Below are 27545 nucleotides of genomic sequence, written 5' to 3'. Positions count from 1 at the left end.
TCTATTGTATTTCTCGAAATTTATTGCCTTCTTTGACAGGTCTCAAGTCTTTTTTTTCTGCAACTGGCTGTGATTGACTGCATGATCAAGCGTCCATTACTGTGTGAATACGTTTGTTATGATGTATATATAAGGATGCAAACAGCAGATGATTTATAGGAAAAGTGTAAAGTGTTTTTGATGTGAATGTTGGATGTTCTAGACCTCTATTCACCTCGCTTACACGGCATCAATGTTACAATAAACTGTTGACATGACGTTATATGACCTGTATGCATTTATAGAATTCATATATTTTTCCTAAAAACTGCTGCACATTTTAAATAGTTAAAAAACAATGCTAATAATAAATAATTATGAATATAGCTGTAAAATCTCTTATTAATTACTGAATTAAGAATCATGTTGTTTTAGAATTATGTTCTATGCCATAGAATGATTTAATTTAGCATACTTCTAATTACTTTTTATTATTTTTCTATAATGCACCAGGATTATCCCAGATATATACCATTCTGTATGAAATGCAGATATGTAGAGGTATGTGTGTTTATTTGCAAGTCAGTTAAAGATGATAGTTTCTCATGGAAGAAACTGCATTATTTATTGAAAAATGAGGAATTCAGCAATTACCTGACAATAAGGGTGTTTCACGATTGGATGCGAGTGTCATGTGATTGGCTCACATGAATCAGATCATGTGATGCGAGCCAATCACATGACACTCACATCCCATGGGTATGTCCCATTGTAGCCCCCTGCCAATCCGGATAAATAATGCCATTGGCCGGGAGTATCCATTCCCTTGAAACACAGGCACATATATGTATATTTCATAAGTGTACGTGTTTAAACGACTGAACTGCCATTCCTATGTGATCTTCAGCAAGAATACGGGACACACACATTCAGTTCTCCTTACATGCGTATATATTTTTTATCTGAATCTAAAAAGTTGTCTTGACGTATTGTAGATAAATATGAACTTTAGGCTGCATTTTGGAAACAGTGTTTTATGTCAGACAAAAGCGACAGATATCTGCTGTTAAATCATATCACTATAGTCTCTGAGATCGGTTCTTTGCTGGCACATTGGCAGTTTTCAAAGCTCATAAATGCTGCATATAGAATTTTCACCTAGCAGATAAAATAAAATGCTGCTCTATCCGTTCCCATTGATATGAATATAAGATGTAAAACTGACAGACATTTTCAAAACTGTTCTGTGCAATATTCACCTTATTCTGCATTTCACTGTGAAATTTTGGATGTTTCACTAGCGAAATTTGGCCTTAAGTGTTCCATGTCAAGTTACCCCTATTATTTTTGTTCCCAGTTTTAAAAAAATAAAAAATAAAACAAATCCAAAATGAATGCCTTAGAGATGTCCACAGCTTGAAGCAGACACTGCTGTGTGCACTCGAGGTTGGCCAGGGGAGGGCTGGCAAATGTTAGCTTGTGGGCAAGATTGGACTCAGCAGGAAGATTGTAAAGGAAAAAAATGCAGTTGGCCCAGTGACCCAGCCCAAGGTAGCCCACTCTGTGGGACCAGCCAAGGGGGCAGATGCCCCCATGCCCCCCCCCCCCCCCCCCCGTCCCCTGAGCATGGCACGCCCTTGTTCTGTACATTGGCCACGTGCATATCCCCCAGTCCCCTTTTTGTTCCACCCCTTAAATCATAGGCTGTAGAAAGGGTCCTTTTACAGTTTTTTAGGCACCTTAGAGCATTTGGTTGGAAATAAGTAGAAAAACACAGATGTGACACCAGCCTTGCTGCCTTATCTTTCTTTGGATGTTTACTCAACCTCATAGTTCTCAAACATTGACATATGTCTTTCAAAGTGTCTCCCACAGATCCAGAAATCATCATCATCTATTTATATATAAAGAAGCTACGCTGTTATCAGTTCCTTTTCCTTTTTGAATAATTTTTCTTTAAATAGATAATTAAAACAAATCATCCAATGTTCTTTGCATATAGTATTTGCAGAAGAGTTACAGGCTGTTTCTGATATTGTAGAACTCATTTATAACATGTATATATCTTTCATACCGACTATTATATATATATATATATATATATATATATATATATATATATATATATATATATATATATATTTATTTATATATATTTATTATGTATATCACAATCTCACTATTATTCAATATTGGATACACATATAAACCTTTTGTGTGAAAATGTTGTCAACTTTTTTTTGTAGCATTGACATTTCCATTTTGTCCTCAAGATGGTGCTATCTTGCTGCAAAATTGTTGCTGTACCGGAGACAAAGAATAATATTAAATTCTCAGCTGAGATCTGGTAATGTCAACAAGAGTCCTTAAACCTCAGATTTAGAATACATTATGAGTTGTAATGCATTCCTCTAATTGTGAAACTCTTAATGGATTTGGGACTTCTTTGATATATACTGGTTACCACGTGGGATTCCATATCAGGACTACTTAGAACCCAAGAAGAGTCGAACAGCCTTCACCAGCCAATATATTCTATTCTGTTTTAGGCAAATTGAAAATATTACTTATGTGTGAATGGATATTTGCCAAAATGGAGAGATGTATGACTTGAATTCAACTCCTTCACACTTGCTCTTTGTTAAAATCTATAAATACAGCAAAAATAATCTACGCATTGAGACAAAATCAGCAACACACCAGTAGACTTTATATGGACTTTATATATAACTGTATTTTTAATGACTAAAGCTTGCTTTGAAAAATATATATTGAACTTTGGCGTTTTATGTACAAGACATAACAAATGAGAGCTAAAGATCCGTTTAACAAGAATATTTGCATTGTGTTTAATTGTGCTATGTTTGGTTATATTTCACAAAACCCCTCTTTCGGGAAAGCTTGTTATCTTTCTTCTGAGATTTATTTTACCATTATCCTGAAAAAATCCAGATCTATCTGTATGACTTACCTATTTATGATCTCTTATAAAATGGGTGTAATGAAAGAATGATTTTAATACCATCCCTATGAGAAGAGCCTGCAATTCATTGCTACCCATAGCTGTCAATATACATATAACTATAATGTGGGTTGTGTTTCTTTATTTGTTCACTCAACATAACAAATATGTCCTCTAAATAATTTTGAAAAAAATATGTGTTTAGTAGGACTCAGCCTTTCTATTGAATTAAACAGTAAATATTACAAGTACTATCATTTTCTTAACCCTTTTAGTGTCAATGTGCAGTTGTTTTGTCTTTTTACAGTGAAATAAACACACAATGCATTTTACAGTTATTGACTTAAACTAGCTACATACATCAACATGTTTATTATTACATTTATAACATGCTGCTTCATTTTACACTAAATCAGTTTCCTTGCAAAATATAGATAGTTACAAGAACAAAGGCAGTTCTTTTTTCTTTTTTTTAAGTGTGCAAAACTATTTGTAACCGTGTTGCCAAGTGAAAGGCAAGTGGTGTATACTCTCATTAAATAGTGCTATTTTCTGCATGTATGTACACAGACGTTAAGATGTTCATTTTATTCCAAACAGCATCGTCTTGCATTGAGATTCACTTTTCTTCAAACTGAAATATCTGTGCAGCTAAATGACATGTTAATCCATACATTGCCAGAAGGCTCAGCAATGAATTGCAGAGGTATGTGTCGGCACAAAAACAGTTAGTAATAAAATCACCCTTCAAAAAAAGGGAGGGAGGGAGGGCTATGAATACTTAGGACCACGTGATAGATATATCTCTTCCTAAAAACATTTTTCATAATTCAAGGAAAAATCAAGGAGGGGGGGGTACAAAATATGTGCAGCGTTTTCATTTCAAACAAACGCACACACAAACATCTTCAGCTTGCTGTAGGATGCAAATGAAGGTCAAATTCTCTCTAGAGTTACAAGGTTTGTTCAATACAGACAAATTAAAAAAAAAAATGTTTTCAATAAACTATCATGGAATGTTCCTTCCCCTGCTTTTATGTCAAATGAAAACTTTACAAGAAGGAGCTGGTACGAGCAAACGCTGTGTTGGATCACTGGTTCCTTTGTGTGAGAGATCTTGTTGTTTACCAGCATGGCACAATATTGGTCAGCCAGGCAAGCGTTTAACTTAACCCCGCAAATAAAAGTTATGGTAACTGCTAATTTTGAACGGCTAAATTCTTTACTCAGTGTCGGATAAATAGGTTGCTGTCCCCTGTGTGGAATCACAGTGTTCCCATTCATCATCATAATAACCGTTTAGTGTAAAATTAACAACAATTTAACTACTACAGCAATAAACGTGGTCATACATTATAACAGATTGATGAGAATTACTTATATACAATCAAATGTGTGTATATGATGTGGGGATGAGGTGAATCTGTCTAGGAGAGAATTGCCTATTCAGCCCAAAACTTGGAAAGTTTAGTGGCAAGAACCAAGAACAATGCCACATTGTATTAAGTCCGCATTGTGTGTCTGCTTCAGTTTATTATTGTTAGCTCTACACAGTATTTGAAGAAATTATATTAATGTTTTGCAGACGCAAGGAGGCTTTCTCCAAAAAAAAAATCTGTTATGGGCTATTGCAATTATATATTTTTTTTCCTGAAACATTGTGTGTGCCAAGTTCCAGGCGATTTCTCTGATTTCGTTTTAAACAAATGGTTTAGCTAATAAAGAGTATAGAAAGGAAGGCTAAATACTGTAGGTTGGAAATCAATTGGAGAAAGCGCTAACAGGAGGGAAAGTACAAGTGGCAATTATTTCAGAAGCAAAACAGTCTGATTCTCATATATCATTTCCTAATAAAACTCCTGGATGTTTAAAACAACAAGGCAGAGCTATGGAACATATTTAAACACACCTAGAATGAGTCCAGACAAAAGGGAAAAAAAAAGGCTAAAGAACCCCAAAGGTTTTCAGTTTCACCCCGAGCCAAGTAATCTCTTTGATTACATGTAATACCTGCCAAAACCCAGATGGTATGCCCACCCATCTCACAGTGTGATAATGCCACATTGTGAAATCTACCCATTAATATTAATTGTCAGACAGAGAATCTGTCTTAACTAGTCAAGCCTGAGTCTGCCTTGGGAAAGAAGCAGAGTTTGATTTAACAGGGATTTTAAAATAATTCCTGTGCTTTCATTCTGCACCTCTCATATGAAAGGATGTGAAATGATATGTCTGCTGGCTTTTGCTGGTTTCTAGAGGCATCTGGTGCTTTAGAATAGCACTTTATAGCGAATGGCAATAAAGGGTTAAGGGAAGAAGCATTTCTTTTGCAGTATCTTTAAAGGTTAAACAGGACAGATATATGGCAAATATACATATAGATAAGTGGACGTGGACAGACAGACATCCTGTAATAGGATATGATAAATATGAATAAGTACAAAAAAGACAGAAAATGCTATATAATTTATAGATAGATAGATAGACTAGATGGGTAGACAGACAGTAAAAGTTAGATAGACAGACAGATGAGTTAGTTAGACAGACAGACATATTTATTTGTAAATGTTTAGGATGTATTTCTCTAATCCATTTTTAGAACTTTACTATGAAATACATTCACACTATAAAACATTTGCATTACCACAATGACAATTTTCAGGTAATATTTGATTTCATCCTTGTAAGTAATAAGCATTTCCGACCACGATAATTGCTGTCTGTCTCCATTGTATCTGTATGATAAGGGACCTTACCACCTGCTGTAGAAATAATTCCCATGGAGTGCTGGAGAGTTGAAATCCCCCCCCCCCCCATCCCCCTCATTTCTAGTTATGATGACAAAAAGCGCTGATAATGATGATGTCACTGTGACTAGTTTTACATTATATTTTTGTATTTGTCTCTGCTTACTATTGTGGAAAATCTTTTATATACATATGTTATTCAAACACATGACTTTTACAGATAAAGCAGAAATTGCACTGTTACTATGTAATCCCAGCCTGAGCTGTGCTATTCCATCTTATCTACTTTGCATGACATGATTTCAGTCAATCTGTTAATAAAGAAAATTGCAAGATGCAGAATGTGTGTTCAGACTTCACAATCAATGGACAATAAGAAAACAACAAGGAGACAATGGTTCTTCTGCCTTGGTGTTAATTTGTGGGAGAAGTAGATTGCAGCGAGCATCTTAATCCTCCTAATTTAAAAGACTCGTTCCTTTTTTTTCCCTTTTTTCTTGTCTTCTTTTGTTCTTGTAGAAAGAATGTGGGACTTTTTAGGGATTTGGGTTTATGTTTTGAAGTGTTCTCAATTAAATATGCTGCAAGATGACCATTGAGGTCACAAATGCAAGTATAAAGAGCTCCAATTTAACATTAGTGGTTAGTGAACAAAACCCCCTCGAGGTAGGGAGCCTGATAAAAAAGAGGGCAGCAATGTATTAAGGATGCATTATTTGGGGGACTGAGACTATAATTTAAGGCCTAACAACAGGGTCAGACTGATTTCATTTTCTACCATAGAGGTCATTCTCAGGCCTGGCTATGGTAACCCCTGTGCTCTCCATCTGTCTGTACTTGAAGCCAGGCACTTTCAATGGGTCCTTGTGTGCTCTCTCTGGCTACACACAAATGACAGCAATCTACATGCATGGGTCTATCTAAAGTGTTTGCTTACACTGACCATTGGTTCTCAGGCAATGCATTACACATGGAGACCTAAAGGACTTAAAAGATTATCAAGAAATAGTGTTGCTGTCAAAACGTCTATGCTTTTATCTCGTCCCCAGAAATTGACACAGCAGGGAGCCACATATATATTGGCAGTGTATGTGTGCGAACATAACATTGCCTTTATTTACAAAAGTGTGTGTATGTGTAACATATATATATATATATATATATATATATATATATATATATATAAAGAGAGAAAGAGAGGAGAGAGAGAGAAATATGTTATATATATTTATAAATAAAAGTACAGAGAGAGAGAAAGAAAGAGAGGAGAGAGAAATCCGCTATATGTATAAATATATATATATATATATATATATATTAGCATGTATTTATATATACATGTTTATGTTACACATAGATTGCATACATGCCTTAAACATTACCTGTTTTACACATGTATCTCTATATAGTAAGCTCTTGGGGGCAGGATACTTATACTCCAATGTGCATCTGCTTTCTATGTACTTTGTATGCACCCCTTGATTTCTGCAGCTCCGCTGGATATTTTGCCACTATGTGAACGATTAGCGACACAGATTTCATCCTATGATCTGCATAATCTATATAGAAATACAATACAATATAAACATAAATAAGTTATAGAATTAATTTATCTCATTTGAAGTGACCAGCACCATTGTTTCAATCACTCCACCTTTGCAGGTAACCTGTGTATTTTTGCTTCATACAATAATTTGAATAATGATATATTAATGCCCACCTATGAAAGAAGTATTTTCATGTAGATTGATCACAAATAAAAGAGGCTAAATAATAATTTATCAAGCTCTGTCTGTTTTGTGAATGTTCATGTTTTAATAGATGGCAGAGGGGAGTTGTATTGGGCAGTGCAGAATGTTTGCACAGAAGTCTATTTTAGAGTGCGGTGAAGAGCTAATCTTATCTCACACCCATGACAGACTGTAACCAGGAAAAGCCACTGGGTGACAAATTATCATCCATAGTCTCACAAAAAAAAGCCTCTCAAGTCCCCTGCATGTTGTGTAATATTGCTGTAATAACTCAATGTATTTTCACTTGGATAGAGATATGTGGAGTGATCCTTTCTCTGACAATACACTTGCTAGGAGTCTATTAGTTGTGAATTAAAACTCTTAATGCAAAATTGTCAGAAATTGCATTGATAGTATGATATGCGTTGAAAATCAATATCTATTCAGTATTTTCTCTATTTTGTTTACAGTATTATAACTGCAGCGGGATATGATAAAGAGACATGATAACATGGTGAACTCAGGATAAATACAGCTAGTAAATATAGATAGGTGCTATTTAATCTCTTTTGATGAGAAATTGCTTACAGAGTTTTTCCAAAAAACATCTTATATGGAGAGATTCTTAGGTAGATCTTCTGTAACATTAGGGTACATCAAAACTATTATTGACACATAATAAAAATCAAATTCAAATTTTCCAAAACCTGAAATATGCATATTTGGGTTGGTTACTGAGAACCCTGGTGAATAGTAATTGACTTCTAATAAACCTGAACCTGGTGTGTGCCATCGGTGGGGAATTTAATTTAACGAGGCCGAAGCGGATGTAGAGAATCAAAATTTCATTATAGCCTACTAATACCATACATGTTCAGAAAGTAGACAGCCCAGCACAATGCAAAACTGGTGTCTTCGCCTGTATACGCTGCACTCTGGTCTTGCCCTTTTCTACAAATATAGACTTTTAATAAAAATCACACAAAGATACTAAACTCTCATTCAAAACAATGTTGCACATAAAATGCCTACTAAACAAAAAAATTCTGAGTATGTAGATGTTATGTACATCACATATGTCTTGTTTAAAATGTGCATGTTCTTGTAAAACAAACAAACCACAGGGATGTATACCAGGAAAGAAAAATTGGATTTAACAATGAGTCCACTATTTTCACACAATTACAGTTATCACTGCAGTTCCTTACATTTAAATGGATACCAGATTTCTATTGGATTAATTAGATATTTGCTGCATTTATGTGGCCCATAAAGTGCATGCATATAATTGATTCCGATTTATGTTTTGTTTTTTTAAACAGCTTTCCTTTTTTTCGCCTCCTCGCCATTTTTTATTAACCAATTTCTTTATTCATCACTGTCACCATAGGGGTAGGATCTACTACCCATATCAGGAGCAAACACAGGATTTGTAGAGAGGGGTTTCAACACCATGCCACCAATGGGCATGACCAGCAAGCATGGAGGCATGGCTATAATTTTAGACAGTGCTTCGCTGCTCTTCAACTCTTCCTATCCCCATTATATACTCCGGCAATGTTGCGTGCACTACTGCTAGGGGCATGCAGCTCTCCCTTTTTGAGCAGAGCCATGTGAAGCGTGACATACCTCCCAACTGTCCCTACAGTCCAGACAAAGCCCTGACTGAGTGGGTCAGTCCCCAAACTCAGCACAGACCCACCAGAATCAGGACAGTTGGCAGACTGTCCTGTTCTCTCCTACCCAGGAGCAGGGTCCAGCCACCTCAAGCATACAGTTTCCCAGGCTGGGAGGGGGGTGGGTTCCAGGCCCTAGGAAACCTCCCCTGGGTGCTCCCCTGCATATGACTATGTACACAAGCTACCAGAGAGTGGTGTTGCTCTCTGATTACCACAGAGATAGATCAGAGGTTCATATCCTCTTTCCCAGGGGGTAAAAACGGTTCGCTCTCTGGCCATTGTCACTATGTACTTGTATATGCCTCCCACCTGAGTGACAAGACGATAACAGAGAGCTGCAGTGTTCTCTACTTTGAAAGTGATTAAAGGAACATAAGTTCCTCCTCTCACCCCAGGATGTGTTAATAAAGTGCAGGCATTCACTGATACTGTGGTCCTCTCACTCCAAGACGGTGTTAATAAAGTGCAGGCATTCACCGATACTGTGGTCCTCTTACTCCAGGACGGTGTTAATACAGTGCATGCATTCACTGATACTGTGATCATCTCACTCCAGAATAGTGTTAATAAAGTGCATGCATTCACTGACACTGTGGTCCTCTCACTCTCGGACGGTGTTAATAAAGTGCATGCATTCACTGTTTACTGACACTGTGGTCCTCTCACTCCAGGACAGTGTTAATAAAGTGCATGCATTCCCTGATACTGTAGTCCTTTTACTCCAGGATGGTGTTAATAAAGTGCATGCTTTCAGGGATACTGTGGTCCTCTCACTTCATGTTAATAAAGTACATGCATTGACTGCCACTGCACAGTACCTCAATGCACCCGGTTATTTCTGGGTGCAAACTTCCGGTTTCAGGAAGGAAACAAGCAACGACCGGGAAGTTGACCAAACGCTCCTGCAAAACTGAGCTTGTTTAGTGTACAAAAATTATAAGTTGGCCATTTTGACTGTTATCGCGTGACTGCTGGCTGGTAACTAGTTCAGGACTTATGTCTCGTATGTCTGTTAATGTGATCTTTTTGCTTATAAAACTACTTCACATTAAACATATATCTGAATAGACAACATATAAATAAGTATATATTACATTTACCATGTGATACCTCCAGGGGAGGGCTAACAAATGTTATCTGGGTGGCAAGACTCGACTCAGCAGCCTATAAGGAACATTTTAAAGGGAAAAAAATACAGGTGGCCCAATGACCCATCCCAAGGTAGCCCACTATGGGACCGGCTCTGGGAGCTGATGCCCCCTGTCCAGCCTGCTCCTGGATACCCCTCTAAAATCTCCTCTTTATATAATCATGTGATGTTAGCCTTGTTCTGGGCAGGCAAGAAACATTCATAGGTACTAATGAGAGTGCAAACTTCCTATGTATTAGCAAGAGTATGCTCACTGTGCTTTTGACAAGCTTACTGTGACAATCAAACTGTAGGAAGTCTGCCAGCTTTCAGCAATTTGTCTCTGAATGAGACTTATCCAACAGCTATACAATAATGATAAACTAGAAGCTCATGAGATCCATTTTCTACAGGACAACCCACAATAAACAGCTAATTTAAAACTAGACACAAAAGACATTATAGCAGGAAGTACAAAGCAGACAGGGAGGACACAACTGATTTTCTCAAGAATTTAACTGTAATATTAATAAGTGCAGAGTACGTTGCAATTGGGCCTTTGCTCAGGTTGTACTATTAATGTTGTATATTTAACTATTGAATGCCAAGCACACTTTAATGTTTTCATTACACCCTGTTATCCTTCAGTCCCCCACTGTGAAATTGGTCTGGCCAAGACATAGTGAAACACATCCAGCCATGAGTGAGTTAAAAGCGGTAACAATTTCAGGGTCAAATACCTCTACTAAATCTGGCTAGGACTGGCACCATTGACATGTCCATATCTGTAGAGATGCTTGTTGTTCATTACTACAAATTAGAAAAACAATTCAGCAAGATTCAAAATTTGTAGAATTTTGCTGAGGCTCTAAAAATGTTTTGTGGATTTCGGGGTGATTCATGGAAAATTCATTTTAAATAAGTAGATAGAAATACAAGAATAAGGTCACTTTGCCACAGTAGTGATAAATATATAGGTTGCCAAAGAAAAGCTACTTTCCTATATAGTTAGGCCACACTACCAGTAGCATTGTTTTTAATACCCTCAATCACCATTTAGTAAGTCTGAGATTAGGTGTAGGAAAAAGGCTATAAAGGAGACTTTGCTTAATATCCCAAATAATCACATTGGATAGAGATCAGCTGTCACTGGGTCATCATTCATCATGCTAATTCTACGCTACTCTTCTGTCAAAAAGAAGGATAATAAAGAATTAACAAAGTACAAAAATACACAATACACTATTGTTCTATTAGCCTACTATCTGGAGTAAATCTGAAAAGGTTTTGGAGAGTTTTGAAAGGTACATAAGCCCAATATCCAATGGCATTGTTTTTGCATTTTTTAACACAGATAAAAAGGCAAATGAAAACGCATGTCTGACACATTGTGTTAGTTAGGCTGGGTACACACTACAGAATATTTCTCCCGATGCGATATAGTTAACGATTTTACCAATGACGAAAAAAAAGTTCGGATCAGCCTGCCGATTCATGTGTACACACCAAACAAGTTTTACAAGATTTATCTTCAGATATGCGCTCTTCATCTGTCATAACCATCGGCTGAAAAGATCATGACTCTGAATACTCCATAGAGATCTATGGACACTGTCCTGAGTGTATACACACTGCAGAATTGGAAGGACATAGTTCCATTGTTGAACTAGATTTTTAGTTAGTTTTAAATATCAAATTAAACAATATAATTTGCTTTGGAACAATAATCGTTCATCGTTGGAGCATACACACTAGTGCAATATCGGGCCGAACGGTTTATCGTGTGATTGGCCCGATAATCAGCTTACAAACCTGTAGTCTGCACTCAGTCTTACTAGAGCTTTTACTAGTGTTTGAGTTTACTGTAGACTTTACCCACAGTAAACTCATTGAATAGAACAAGAGACATTCTGAAAATCGGAACGCAATTGGAATAGTACTGTAACGCTATCAAATGCTAATAAAAGCAATAGTGGATGTGGTGACACTAGAAACAATGGCTTCTAGTGTCAGACCTGACTTAATGCATTTTTGTAACATTTGTTACGAGCCGTGGCGATCCGCGGCTCGCCTTCTCCAGCTGAGTCCTGGCTGTCATAGCACGTCACTTTCAGTTTCCAGCATCCCGACCGTCACCATGGCAATGGTTGGGACACTTTCTAAGTAGCGCCGCATCCCGGAAACACTGGCCAGCCGGACGCGTGTTCATGTTGTTAAACAGCCTGAGGTGTAATTAATCAGTGGGTTGTTATTTAAGCAGCCTCTGGGGATACTTGTAGGGCAGGGGTCTGATTGGCTGCTTTCTGTATTTAAGGCAGGGAGGGCATAGCCTCCCTGCCAATTATAGCGTTCACAGTCTGTGCTGTTTGCTGACCTGCTGTTTGTCTCCTGACTTTGGCTGACCTTCTGTTATGACCCTTGCCTGTACCTTGAACCTTGCCTGTTTGCCTGTTGACCTGGACTTTTGCTTAAATACTGGACTCTGCTGTTTCGCTTGTGACCCTGCCTCTGCTTGGCTACCAATTGGCCTATCTGCTACGGACCTCTGACCTTGGCCTGCCACTGGCCACCTGCTCCAGCTTGGGCTAGTGTCTCTGGTTCGATCTGCGCTACGGCCATCATAGATGAGCTTTTACTACACTGAGTTTAAGACCTGGGGGCATTCAAGTACCTGTGAGCACATAAAGCTCTACAGGAAAGGCGACTGCTAAAGGTGGAGACCTCAATACTATCCGTTCTAAAAGCTCATCTGGGTGGTCGTGAGCCTTAACAACATTAAAAAGATAGAAAAATACATGCAATAAACGTGAGCCTGCTATTTGCCACTTCTGGCAACAACTCTTAGAAAAGCAATATATAGTTACTCCTACAATTGAATATATTTATGTTAATTAACTTTTTCATGTCCGTGTCTATTCCTACTTACGTTTGGGACGTAAATGTGCCCAACTCTATATGAGTCCAAAGTGTTTATCTAGGTACAATTTTCATTGTTTGAAGTCAGCCTTCAATATCAAAAAGGAAAATATTTAGGTGGTAATTAACATGAATCACAACTTGACATGAGAAATGACCCTCATACAATCTCAGTCTATGAGGACTGGAAGCTGACTTGATACTATCTGTCAACGTTGGTCTTTGCAGAACATGCCCAGTCATCAGTTAAAACTGCTGATGGAAATTCTGCATATGTATATCTATATATGTAGATCTAGATATCTTCAGTCTCAATCGATCCGACCAGGGCACAAAAATGTTTTGGTTAAAATCAGTGATTAGAGTTATGTGATCAAGTTTTAGATAAAAAAGATAGATTGGTTTTAAATAATTAAACATTTCTACCAGAAGGTGTTTAAGCCCCATATAAATCAAGGCAGTGAGCAGCCTTGCAATACTTTATCATAAAAATCTGCTTTTCTCTGTTATGCATGCAAAAAAATATTCAGAGTTTTCATACCAGTCAATATGAGGCTTAAAACCATAAGAGTATAGTAATATAAAATAATACATTTAGAGGATACATTCACTGTATGTCAAAAGAATCAGTAAATAGGGCGTCGCCTAGACACCAGTGGCAGCACATGCATGTTCTTAGAGCTCTATGATGCAGTGGGCTATTAATCACATCCAGAGGGGTTCCCCCTGCCCCAATTTATTTTTAAAACTGGTGCCGATCTTCCCTCATGTCCAGCTTCCATACCTGCCTCCCTGGTTCAGGCCATACATCCGCGGTGCTCACATGACTACAAGACCTCGACCACCCACAGGCACCTCGAAGGTGCACTAAGCGTTGGCTGCCCCTAAAATGAATAAATTCCCACTTCACCCCCGTGAAGCAGCTATAATCAATCATCGGCAGGTATTCCAACATGGGACCTGCCATCTTAACTGATTTGTGATGCGGCTGGAAGCAGGCCTACAGCTACAGACTATCTGTTTGTAGTGGGCTGACCACCTCCCAGAGTTTGAGTCTACACTTCTGCAGACCTAGCCTGCTTCTATACATCGCATTCCACTTCCACTTGGGTTTTTGAGACACGAGACCACGTGGCACTTCTCCGGTGATGGTGCCCACTCCAACCATCATATCCCAGAGGGGGGGCACGTTTTTTAAATCGCCCATTATGTGGACTGCCTCTCCACTTACCATCCTCAAGAGACTTCCTCGAGCAAGGGGGAAACAGTCCTGCATGAAGCTGAAGCCATAATTTTCCAGGGTGAGTGACTATTTTATCATATTCTTACCCCTGGGAGGGTGATTGAACACGTATTGTGGATTCCTGGCTGGGTCTGACAATACTGAGACACCCTAAGGGCCTCTCTAGCGCTGCTTCTTCTACTTGAAAAATGCCTTCAGCTATAAAATCTACTAAGGTGCATTGTTTCTGACTGCCAAATGTGATTTCCACCCATGCCCTCATGATCCTGTCTTAAGCATACCTTGCCCGTCGCACACTGTGACAACGTTCGGCTGCCTTAGCCATCACCATCCTTAGACCCACCTTTTTGACTCTTTGGCCTACTGTACCATCACCGTTGATGCTGCCACCTCCATGGGACCTGAGAAAAACAAGGCCTCCCCATCGGTCTCTGGAGTCCAGTTCTTCAAGCCCCAGTCCACACCTTTGGGAACTGTCTCAAAGCAAAAAGGCCCTAGCGATGCTGGACTTTCTACACCTCTGCCTGGTCCATCTTCGCCCTCTGCCTTACTCTCACAAGCAGACCCAGATGGCTCTCTCACTATCAAAATGATGCAGCTGATGTTGGCTTCCTTTAAAGACAAATTGATGTCTGATATGTGCTCTTCTCTACGTGAAATCAACATGCAAGTGACTGAATTGGGTGTGGGAGACCCTCCCACATTGAGGATATGATGGAAGAGTTTGTGGCATCCCATAATGATCTCATGTTTTCACAGGTGAGGCTCGAAAGTCAGGTTCTGGTTATGTCTGACAAGTTGGCGGGCATCAAAGACCAATCCAGATTAAACAAACTTAAAATATGGGGCATCCTGGAGTCCAACTCTAATTCTGTACTTTTTGACTCCACCAAGGATCTCTTCAAAAGCTACTCCCTGATGCTTCTGATCAAGATGTCCTCTTAGACCGAATACACAGACTTCCGAGAATGAAGTCTTGCATAGAGGCAACCCCTTTAAAATACGGTTATACGTGTCCACTTATACCATATCAAGGAAAAGGTCTTATGAGCAGCCAGAGCACCTACATCTGAAGAGATTCTTCAAGGCCTCCAACTTTTCCCTGACTTTTCTCCGACCACTGCAGCCAAAAGACGTACCTTCCAGAACATCATCAAAACCTTACAGGAACATCAGATCCAATATCGTTATTCCATTTAAGCTTATTATACAGCGTAACAAATTCACTCATATATATAATTGCCTCTGTGGAAGATGGCGCGCAACTTCTGCTGTCATGGAATATACAATATACAATTACCCAGCCTCTTGGCCACGAGTGCGGACGGAGTGAATGGATACTGAGGTGGAGAATGAATACTGGACTCCTCATATTTTCTTTGCTTAGGCATCCTTTGCCCCAGTGGGATCCACTCTTAAATCCTGAAGTACTTTCTGTTACCTGTGTTCACGTCTCCGGGACTATTTTTGGGTCTGTAGGCTCAAATCATTTGAGAAGTCAAGTTGTGACTGCTACCGCCGAGGGAGTGCAGGTCTCCTGCCGGTAAGCAGAACTGTGTTTGATCTGATTTTCTGTATTGGTTTCCTGTTGGAGCTTTTTACAAAATCTGCCTTATTTTACGTTGTTTTATACCTTTATGTTCATTTCATATGTATGTGTTACATTGTTGCCCTTTTCTCATGCCTTTGAGCTGGTATCATTATTCGTGATCGTTATAATGTTGAAATTATGGGTGTTAGTTATGTAATTGTACTATTGGTATGGATGGAAATTCCTAAATTAGGGTCATGTTCCCACAGTTGCTGATTGTTACGATTATGATGCCTTAGTCAGTATTAGCACAGGCTTACCTAGGGCGCGGAGTCTAACGGCCTTCCGGTCTTCACCAAGAACCACCGCAAGGTAGTGTGGACTTAGCTGCCGAAGAACCGCAGGTCGCGGCCCCCAGATTAGCCTACTAACGTAAGGGAGAAAGTTCTAAGTGATGGCAGGCAGACAAGAAAATAGACAATGCGGTGCAAGTACAGGCACTAACCGTTAATTCCAGGCGTTGTAGGTCTGGAACAGTAACCGGTAGATGCACGGAGCCAATCGGTGCGTGGCAGGATTTGGGTCCAGAGAGACGGCCGGTTCAGCACACTGGTGATATCAGATATACGGTACCAGAGGGACATCCAGAGAATAGTTGGTAACACAGCCAAGTCGGTACACAGAAGGTATCAGGTATACGGTGCCAGAGGGAGATCCAGAGAATAGTTGGTAACACAGCCTAGTCGGTACACAGGAGATAGTCCAGTTGCGTAGTGCCAGGGATAAGCCAAAGAATAGTCAGGTCACAGCCAGGTAGGTACACAGGAGTAGGAGGAATAGAGGGATACACAGGGAGCAGGTTCACAGGAGTCAGGACACAGGAACTGTAGCCAGGAACAGGAAACACATTGCTCTGACACAGGCAGCGTGTCAGAGCAGGGGAGATATAGGAGTTTGAATTCCCCGCCCAGGAGTCACATGATCGGCAGCAGGGAGAACCCGGAAGTGCGGCAGCGCTAACAGAAGAAGCGCTGAATGGATCGGACACCGCTGTCAGTTCACGCTGACAGTGCAGCGGAACGGGAACAAGGTAAGTTCCTAACACTGATTTTGCCGGATAGTTCCATCTCCGTCAACTTCTTTAACCCCAGGATTAAGGTTATTTCTACTTGTTTTTTTGCCCTGTATACCCTGCCTTCTCCTAGTGCTTCTCCTCCCCTGGCCCCCTCTCCACGCCAGGCAAGTACACCTGCTCTTTACATTATTGCTTTCTTCTCAATTATAGAAATTTACGATTCTTACCCTTTTCACTTAGATGACTTCGCTACATTTACAATGTACGGGGTTTGAGTTTCCCTACCAAACATTGCCTGGCGCTCTAATTTTTCCACAAGCAAAAGGCTGACCTTGTAGCTGTTCAGGAAACTCAACTTCTGGCCAAGGCCACTCCTGTCTTTAAAGACAATAGATTTCCATTGTGCTATACTGCCAATGCTCCTTTTAAACGCAATGGAGTTGCCCTTCTACTCTGCACCAAATCTAATTTTATTTTTAATTCCAGTGTTGAGGACCAAAACAGCCTCTATTTGATTGTGATAAGATCGCTAGACGGCCACTTAATCGCCGTTGTCTCCTTATATGCCCCCAATTCCCGGCAAGTGCCCCTTTTTAGATCCGCCCTTCGAGATATAAACACAAACAGGGCACACTTATCCTTATGGGGGGATTTTAATATTGTAGTCGACCCCAAACTCGATAGATTTTCTGTTGGCTCTTCTCGTACATTAGACGCTGCAGAGTGCCCCTCGGCTGCCTTTTCTAGGCTGCTGGCGGAGTTCGGGCTATACGATATTTGGAGGATCCAGGCCACGTTGGAGCATGACTACACCTATTACTCCTCTGTACACAATTCCTACTCCCGCATTGATTTACTTCCTACTGATAAATGGTTGCTACAAAATACTAAATCAATCAAAATTCTCCCAATATAGTGGCCCGATCATGTGCCGGTTGTCTGGAATTTGCAATCCCATAGACCGGCGATTCCACCAGGCTCATGGTGCTTGGTCCTTTATTAACTGACTATCCTAGAGGCTAGGGTCGCGCTCAGAGATGTTAGATATGTATCTCACCACTAACTCACTAGGGGACACTTCCATCTTCAAATTCTGGTGCATGCTCAAAGCAGTGATTTGGGGTTCGGCTACCCAGATGGAAGAGAGACTTAAACAGGCATCCATCCACTATCAGACAGAGTTGGAGAGGGAGCTGTCCTCCCAACAAAATGCACCCTTCTGGAGACCTTAAGATACATATTGCCCAGATTAAGCATGAACTACAGAAATTACTTCTTACTTGTACCCAGCAAGAGATGAGCAGACTTCATCAAAAATATTATGTTTCAGGTAATAGGGTGGGTAGACTGCTCGCTAGGAATCTACGGGGTTAATAACCACTTTTGTTCCACATTTCAGGCTGAACTCATCTCTATCTTAATTCATTAACTCACCTCATTCACCAATTTCTCAATTGTATAATAAAGGTACCCACCAGGGGAGTTTCCTGTCGAAGATGCTTGAGTCCCGTATTGTAATGATCTCCAAACCGGGTAAGGACCAGACTTTATGTCAAAATTGTAGGCCAATTGCCCACCTCAATTTGGACATAAAAATTTAAGCTAAACTAATCACACATAGACTTAGCCCCTTAATTCCATCCCTAATTCACCCCAACCAGGTTGGCTTTGTTTTAGGATATCAGACATCTGATACCACCTATAGAACAATCAACGTTATTGTACAAGCCAACAAAACATATTGCAAATTACTGATCATGTCACTAGACACGGAAAAGGCCTTTGATAGGCCACATTGAGGCTATAAGCGTGAAGTCTTTGTTCAGTTTGGATTCAGTAATGAAATCCTTAACTCAGTTATGGCATTATATAACGGGCCATCACCAACTTTATAGTTTATAGTTAAGATTTCACTTCAGATAAATTCATACTCTCCAATGGCATCAGACAAGGTTACCCCCTATCACCCCTAATCTTTCTTTTAGCTATAGAAGCACTAGCTGGGAAGATTAGACCACATCCCCAAGTCCCGGGTATCACCTTGGCTACAACCTCTCATAACTGTGTCTTTTTGCAAATTATATCTTGTTATTTATCACCATCTCAGATGCCTCGTTACCAGTCCTTAATGATGTGCTGCACAACTATGGCAGAGCTTCATAATTCAAATTGAATACCTCCAAAAGAGACGCCATTTTCATTAACATATCTAATCCCCTCCTGACACGTTTGAAGGCGACCTTCCCGTACTCCTGGCGGGCCTCTTCTCTACCATACCTTCTGATACCTTCTACCATACCTTCTGATCCCGATTACCCCTTACATGGATACCTTGATTGAGGCTAACTATACCCTATTACTGTTACACCTGACCAATCTAGAAAAATCATGGCAGTGTTACGGGGTCTCCTGGCTGGGCATAATTGCTGCATTTGAAATGTCTATGTTACCCAAAATGATGTATCTATTTTGAACACTTCTTTTCTCCATTCTCAAACATTATAGAGATAAGCTGCGTCAGCTACTTACTTCTTATATATGGAAGGGTAAAACTCCGAGGCTCTTGCACTCTATCATGACCCTTTCGAAGAGGATAAGTGGTCTGGCCCTTCCTGACATAGTTAAATACCAAGAAGCAGCCATATTGACACAACTCCGAGATTGGTCTCTGCCTACCCTCCATAAACCATGGGTTGCCCTGGAGAGGAACCTCAACTAGGCCTTCCCACTGGCCGACCTCCTCTGGTTACCTAAGCCTTGGCGCCCATCACAGTCTGAACTCCCTAAACTCACAAGTGATGCTTTGATAGTGTGGGACAGGACTCTGAGGACAATGGAGTCTGTATTACTTCCCACGTCCAACCTTTCTCTACTTGCCTCTCTATTTATCTCTCTTTATGGTATGCTAAGGGTATTACTACTGTTGAAATTCTCCAACTTGACCTGTCTATTCTCCTTTTCTCGCAGCTCAGGGAACAATTATAGATACCGAACCAAGATTTCTATTCTATTCTATTCTATTCTCTGGGGGCGAACTGGCAAAACTCTCCTCCCAACTTTTTTGTGAGTAGGTGTCACGAACACCCCAGTCTGTCTCAGATACAGCAATCTGAACAGCTGGTCATGACTGGTGTTACCTTAGTTAATTAACAATGAATACACCTTTTCTGCCACCACAAAGGATTTATTACGGTGTCCTTACATTCACCAGAACCACTTATTAATGTTTCACAGTTAAATCACTGTCACGTATTTCACAAGAATTACCACTGACTGGTGTTGGCGCTACTAAGCTGGGAGGCGCGGAGTCTAATGCACCCCCGGTGTTCACCAGGGACCCCGGCAAGCAGGTATGTACTTCGCTGCGTGAGGTGCGCAGGTCGCGGTTTTCCCAGATAGTCACCAGTGCAGTGAATGAAGCGTAATCAGTTAGTCCGTTGCTAAGCAACGGGACAAGAGCAGGGATCCGAAGGCGACCGTCTCTGGCACCTATGTGGGGTGCGGAGGCGGCGCCATTAAATGGGGATGCTATTAATTTAATGGTGGGAGCTGGTGAGGGGTGAAGTAGGTCTATTAATTAGATGGGATTGCTACTAATTTAATGTATGGGCTGATGCGTGGTGTATGTCTGTTTATTAAATAAGAATGTTATTAATTTAATGTCAGAACTGGTTGGGGGAGGCTTATTTATTAAACGGGGGTGCTATTAATTTGATGTTGGGGCTATATGGGGGAAAATAGACATTTACTGTAAATTATATTAATTAGATTCTGGACCTGATTGGGTGGAAGGAAGTTGGTTTTTAAACAGAAAAAGCTACTCATTTAAAGTCTGTCCGGTTGTGGGGAGGGAGACCTAGATTATTCACTCACTGCTAAACTTTCCAGGGGGTCAGTAATAACAATCTCTTTTCCAAACCAATATTCCAGGATCTGTTTAAGCAGCAATGGAACATAATACACCAGCAGACAGAAGACACCGGAGATGCTTAACCGCTGAGAAGCGACATCTACTCCCATAAAGGTACATGGTAGGAGGGAGCACCAAATTCTGTTTCACCCAGGGCACTAAAATGTCTAGTTACGGCACTGGCAAAGCATTGTACCCAGCAGTGGCAAGGAAAAGAGAAGCCCATAAGCCAGGGTTTCCCAAACCCAGTCCTCAGGGCTCCCCAACAGTGCAGGTTTTCCGGATCACATGTGACATAATTAGGACCACCTGTGGATCTGTCACAATGTCTCAGTCAGTAATGAATACACCTGTGCTCTGAGGACTGGGTTTGGGAAACCCTGCCATAAGCTGAACGTTTTTAAAATGATTTGTTTGTGCATTCAATTACTTACCCTCACGGAGTTAACTTTTCTCAGAATATTGCAGCCAATAGCAGCACAGGGGAGTGTTCATACGTACTGTTATAAGCTTCCAACCCCCTGGAAGTGGTCCTGTGTTGCGTGCAGTTCTGCTACTACCCACCCGCCCCATCAATCAAGTTTACCATCTAACTTTTTTCCCTGCAGTCTAGATGCAGTTGCTGTAGGAGAGCAGCTTGGCTTGCTGAGAGGTCGCATGCCACTGTCGAGTCCAGAAGGGTAGTAGACACTTCTAGAACATCTTAGCACCGGCCAATAGATAAGGTATAGCCTAGGTTGGTGATACAATGGTCTGACCTTTCCACCTTTATTGGTTTTGCCAATTGTGGCAGACTGTCCAGCTCTTGCCACCCCTGATAGTTCATGTTTAGGTTTTTCAATAAACTATCTTCTTTTCCAAGTTTAATTATTGTCTTGTCGTTATTTGTTAGTATAAGTGAGGTATAAATCTAAGTCTGTGTTAGGGAGGTGGTTGAAGGAATATAAACGGTATACATTTTATAGAGGCTTTTATATTATTTTTGCTTTGCTTTTTTAAATCGGTTTTCAGCACAACTTATGGAAAGCGTTCTAATTCATGTTTGGATAACTGTAACTTTCAATTTCTGCTCTTATACTATATGCTGGATTAATCAACTAGATACACTACTGATTATTAGAAATGTGTACTCATTAGGATAAAGCTGGTTACACAACTATGCAATTTCTGTAATGATTTCACTAATCATAGAAAGTCCTGATGAGCATGCCGATTCGTGCGTATACACCTATACAATTTAACATCTGCTGAAAAGATATTGTTCCATCGTTGATCATGATTTTTAGGAAGTTTATAAGACCAAAATCAACAGATATGATGTACTTTGGTATGATAAAACATGATCATGGGAGCGTACATACTCTCACAATATCTGACCAAGCGGTTGTGAATAGGTGTGTACCAAGCTTTATAGTGAAATGAGATTTTAGGAGCTGAGAAAGCTCCACTATAATTAATAAAGCAAAAGTATTTTTATTACAAAAGGTATTCATGAGCACAAACATGGCTAGTTTGCTCTAATTTTGTAATGTTATTATTTTTATATGGACAAACAACTGTAATGTGGATGGTTGTTAAAGTCTGCTTGAGCATCACTTAAAAGACATGTTCCTGTGTAGTAATACAATAAAGGCAACAATAAATGCATTCTACTGTATGCTTGTTTTTATATTACTTTCCAAATAGGTCAACTCTGCTAATTGTTACTAGTATGCCCTCTTTTTAGTCTAGCCTTGAAAAAAGCTTTTACAATCCCATTCACCACCAGAATATTATAGTTATAGTCTTAAATGTGTTATTTGAAAAGTAAAGATTGTGTTTTGTTTTTGTTTAATGTAATACTTGTATGCTTTGGGTGACAGGGCAATTGAAAACCTGAACGAAAAGCAGTGTAGTGTTATGGTTATCCTCAGATCTATGAAATATGACACTATTGTAAAATGGTTGTGATCATCTGTAAAAATGCTTTTATTCCATTGCTACAGATTATGTTCCTCTGCTTCCTTAACTAATAGTACTCACATAGAGCCCAGAGTCTCAGAGGCACACCATGAACCCACATGATCTGCTGTACCAGTCAAGCCCAAATTGTAGACAGCATACTGTAAGCACTTGGTAAAGTCTCTGAAAAGATAGTGCCATTGTTTGGGAAAGTTATTTTCTGTGCAGAAAACTAAGGTGTATGTGTTTGGTGATTGTATGATTTTGAAGTGAAAGTTGATTTACTGTCAAAAAGACAGGGATATCGGTTGCCATTTTGACGAGGCAGGCTGGACAACCGAGGTAGTATACAAGGCAGGTATACTGGCAGCAAAAGCCCTGTTTGAAAAGAGAACAGTTAAAAAGCTTTTAGAACTTTCTCCCCAAGAGTAATCGCAAAGTTTAGCGATAGTTAGTATTGCTAAGCGGTGCGATCGGACGGCATGGTTTATTGTGCAACCGTGCTTGTGACTTGGGTTGAACGGCTGGAGGAATTACGCTGGTACAAACTGGTAAACTCCGGTACTACCAGTTCAGTAATACTCAACAGATTTTGTGGAGAGCCAGGATATCGAGGAGCTGATATTTCTGTTGTCCATAGTGATATTTCTGTGTTAGGAGGTGTGTGGGCGTAGCCTGTGAAACCGTCCACGGATAAAAATCTCTAGTAGGTTCTGTTTGAAAGGAGAACAAGTAAAAAGTCTTTTTGCGTAGCGTTGAGAAATAGGTTGTTTTCACAATGGGTGCTAAGCAAACGCTAGAGATGTTGTGCTGCTTAAGGAAGGACCAATTGATTCGGCGAGGTTCCGTATGTTTAATAAGTATGGTGCGTATGCAACGGCATACTGCGACAAATGGGTCAAGATGACCCGGGAGTGTGTGAAACCTCTCCCAAACATAGGTAGTTTCGAGGCAGAGGTGTTAAATAATGTTAGAGATGATGATTATATCAAGTAGGATTAGTTCTCTTTCCACTAAATATTCTTGAGGTACCCGAATTATGGGTGGGAGGTCACTAGGGGAAAAGTACAACACCTAGGTCCCTTAGTCTGGAGTCTCCCAATAGTTTACAAGCCGATCACTGTTAAATCTGAGTATTGGGGGACTGGGAAGAACGTACAGACAATAGCCCGCCCACAAGTGTTGATGAAAAGAACTGATGACATTATGAGGAGAGTGTATATTAACGCAAGCTGAAGGAGGTTGTATATGACATTATTGATAGACATAGGATGATGCTATCGATGAACATAAAGTGTTTAAATGTATTCTGAGCTTAAAGACATGCGTTGGACAGATGAACCTGTTAAACTTGAAGAACTGTAGTAGAGTATTCTGTATAGCTGATACATGTTCTATTGTACCTTTCCAAATAATGTATTACGTGTTTTATTGCACCCTTGAAGGGCATACAAAAGGTTATCTCCAAGCTCCAGAAGTGTATGGTCTATAGTAAAAGAAGAAGTAATTTAGAGGATTAAGACTCTCTCTTATGATAACTTGTTTAGATCTACAAACAGCGTGGTCATACACCAAGGGGGACTTGTATTACATAATAATGAAACGTGGTACGGAGATCCTGCATATAACATCTTTAAGGTGATAGTTTATTATACTATCAAAGGGTGGACCTATAGAAGCAAGCCACGTCATTTGCATTGTTCTCTGTAACACTGACTGTGTATATATTATCATAGCTGTGCACCCAGTTCTCAGTCTTCACTGACCACAGTATTCTAACAGATATACTGTCCACCGGGTCCTGTGGGTGCGCAGCGAGCACATGCGATAGCAGCGGTATGTATTTATCTTTTGGTATTGGCTGTACTGTATCATAATATAATAATGTATTGAATTTTTGACTATTTACATCTGCTAAAATAAATCACTTTGTGCGTTAGAAACACAATACAATCGCCTATGCAATGCTTATTTCAAAACGATAGAATACCTTTAATAGTAGCTAGTGGTTGCCTAAAACTGTGGATGAGTGACATAATGTTACTCACCCAGTGTTTTAAATTCTCCTGCGGCACCTATACATGGAGCGCTGGATGATGACATGAGAAGCAGCCAGCAGCTTCTTACATGTGAAGCTGTCGGCTGCTGCTCTTCAATGTTAATGCGACACTGGAAGCGTGGTGCTTGGCTATTATGTCACAAAAGAGAGCCACACTTCCAGTCTGAGGAGCACAGGATGCTGCCCCCACCTCTCGCCTGCTAAGTAAGCAGCGGGGTTGCAATGCCTGAGGGTCGCTGCCTATGGAGTCCTAACAAGTCGGATTGCAAATATTTAAGAATGATGAAGATAAGATAAAGATAATTTTGAATATTTTTTATCTCTTCATTTTCCTGTAATGCATACACTATCTTTAATTGGCTAATTTCACCACAAGTCGCAATAAACCTGGGTCTAGGGGCAGCAGAGGTAGAGGTGTGGTTCTTTCCATGCACAACACATATGTTATTCTTTCTTTGCCAAGGAGTGAATAAGAAAAACCAACGTATGTGTGTGGTTTTCAATATATGTTCAATCATATGGCTCCAGGTGGCTGTCAGCATCACGCTTCCAAGCAGAGCTCCTGCTGACAGAAGCTTAATCTACTGGAATTGAGTAACGAGGCTCCCCTGCTCTTGTTTCAAACCTCTCCTGGTGCTCCCAGCTCAGTGTGCCCTCGTTAAGTGTATTGCCCATGTGCATGCTTTCCAGTCCTGGACGCATGTGTCCTGTCTGCCTCCTGCTCATTCCACCTTGAAGGGTGGTCCTGTCCTACCAGCCACAGCACCAATGCCTCCAGTGTCCCTTGTCCTGCCAGTGGCCCCTTGTTGGCTATCTAACCTGGTTTGGCTGTCAGTGGCTCCTTTCAGACAGCCGGGCTGTTCAGTAGGGAATATAGCCCAGCAGCTCAACTCCTGCCATAGGGCCCTGCTTCTGTTCAGCTGTTTGTCTTGGTGCTGTGCACCTACCTTCTGTGGGGGCTATTGGTGCTCCATTGCCGCTGTCTTGCAGCCAGCGCTCTCCTCCTGTACAGGAACAGCCCCTTGGACCTCCGGCTCCCTCCTTGGACTACCATTGCAGATGGGATTTGCCATCCTGGGAGGCAGAGACACCATCCAGGCCTTCACTAACTAGGTCTCTGCACCACACAGGTCCTGTATTGGATCCAAGCAACATCCAGGCCTCAGCACCTTCAAGCCCCATGCTCATTCCCTACACCATCCAGGCCTCCAGTAACTAGGCCCCTGCACCAATTAGGCCCTGCAATGGACTTATGCACCAGCTCATCCAAGCAGGTCTCAGCACCTTCTAGGTCCCACACTGCACCCCTACACCATCCATGCCTCAAACAACTAGGCCTCTGCTACATCAAGGCCCTGCATTGGACCCCTACACCATCCACACCTCTTCCAACAAGGCTTCTGCACCTTCTAGACCCTGCACTATTCCCATAGATCATCCAGTCCTTCATTAACCAGGTCTCAATATCTTCTATGCCCCACACTCGTCCAAGATGGCTCCTCTCTGATCAGGTATCTGGAAAGCTCTCCCACTGTCCACTGTAAAGTCTTCTCCACTCTTTCAGGGTGTCTCTCCTTCCTTAATCCATATTTCTCTCAGGCTGCAGGGGACTCAGGGTGCCTATCTCCCTGAGTGCTTCACAGAATCTCCAACTGCTGTCAGTAGGAGCTCCTTCACATGCTCCCCCTTCCCACTGCACACGAGTAGATGTAGCTCTCTGCCAGCAGGGTGGTATACAAAGCAAATGTGTGGCCTGTTTGGGTTGTTGGCACTGTATATATATATATATATATATATATATATATATATATATATATATATATATATATATATATGATACTTAACACCTGAAAAATTTCATATAGTTTAAAAGAAACACGTTGGGTAGTGGCTGCTCATCTATTCCTTTTTCTCAGAAGTCTTCATCTTTTTACTATGTAAGTTCTCCTGAAGTGTAAAAATAATATGCACTAGTCAAATAGAAGGCTGGTAAGTGGGATATCTATATTGATTATAACACTGGTGGATCACAAGTTTTGAAAAGAGTGTGATTTATGGTGATATGCACATCTTGAAAAAGCTCTAGTATGTGTTAGGCTGTAGGCCCTGATCCCCAACCCACGGAACCAGATTAAGAGATCTTCGCCTATAGCAGCCGCCTTTCCCTTAGAGCTTGACGCGCTCACCGGTACTCAGATGCCCCCAGGACTTAGCTCCAAGAGTAGTGTGGGTTGGAAATACAGGACCACAGCGACGAGCCAGGAGACTGGTAGAAAGCAGCAGGTAGTCAGTACAATAGCCAAGGTCAAGGGTCACAGGCAAGCAGGGTATTCGATAAACACGCCAGAGGTCGGGGTCACAGGCACGGTAGCAAGGTCCAAGGTACAGGCAAGAAGGGTCAGGGTCACGAGCAAACAGGCAGAGTCCAATAATCCAAGCAGGGGTCATACACAAGAAATTAGTCCAACAGGTTTCCACTAACACAATTCAGGAGCAGGTTAGCTGACAGGCAAACTAGACGCTATAACCGGCAGTGAGGCTGCAGACCTCACTGCCCTAAATACTTCAGACAGCCAATCAGAGCCTAGCTCTGATATTACTCACAGGTCCCAGCTAATAAATTAATTTAAGCTTAATAGCC

The 27545-nt window shown here is 40.7% G+C and overlaps 1 long non-coding RNA gene across 1 annotated transcript; it reads left to right on the top strand.

Annotated features, from left to right (window-relative positions):
- Positions 1-482: 482 nt before the first annotated feature.
- On the top strand, positions 483-2746 carry LOC142142994 (uncharacterized). The gene is made up of 2 exons (XR_012689444.1): positions 483-540; positions 2226-2746. It is a non-coding gene; the product is annotated as an uncharacterized LOC142142994 (long non-coding RNA).
- The last annotated feature ends 24799 nt before the right edge of the window (positions 2747-27545 follow it).

This window comes from Mixophyes fleayi, chromosome 3 (genome assembly GCF_038048845.1).
Source record: "Mixophyes fleayi isolate aMixFle1 chromosome 3, aMixFle1.hap1, whole genome shotgun sequence".
In the NCBI taxonomy this organism is placed as follows: domain Eukaryota; kingdom Metazoa; phylum Chordata; class Amphibia; order Anura; family Limnodynastidae; genus Mixophyes; species Mixophyes fleayi.
This window is presented reverse-complemented; position numbering and strand designations above follow the sequence as displayed.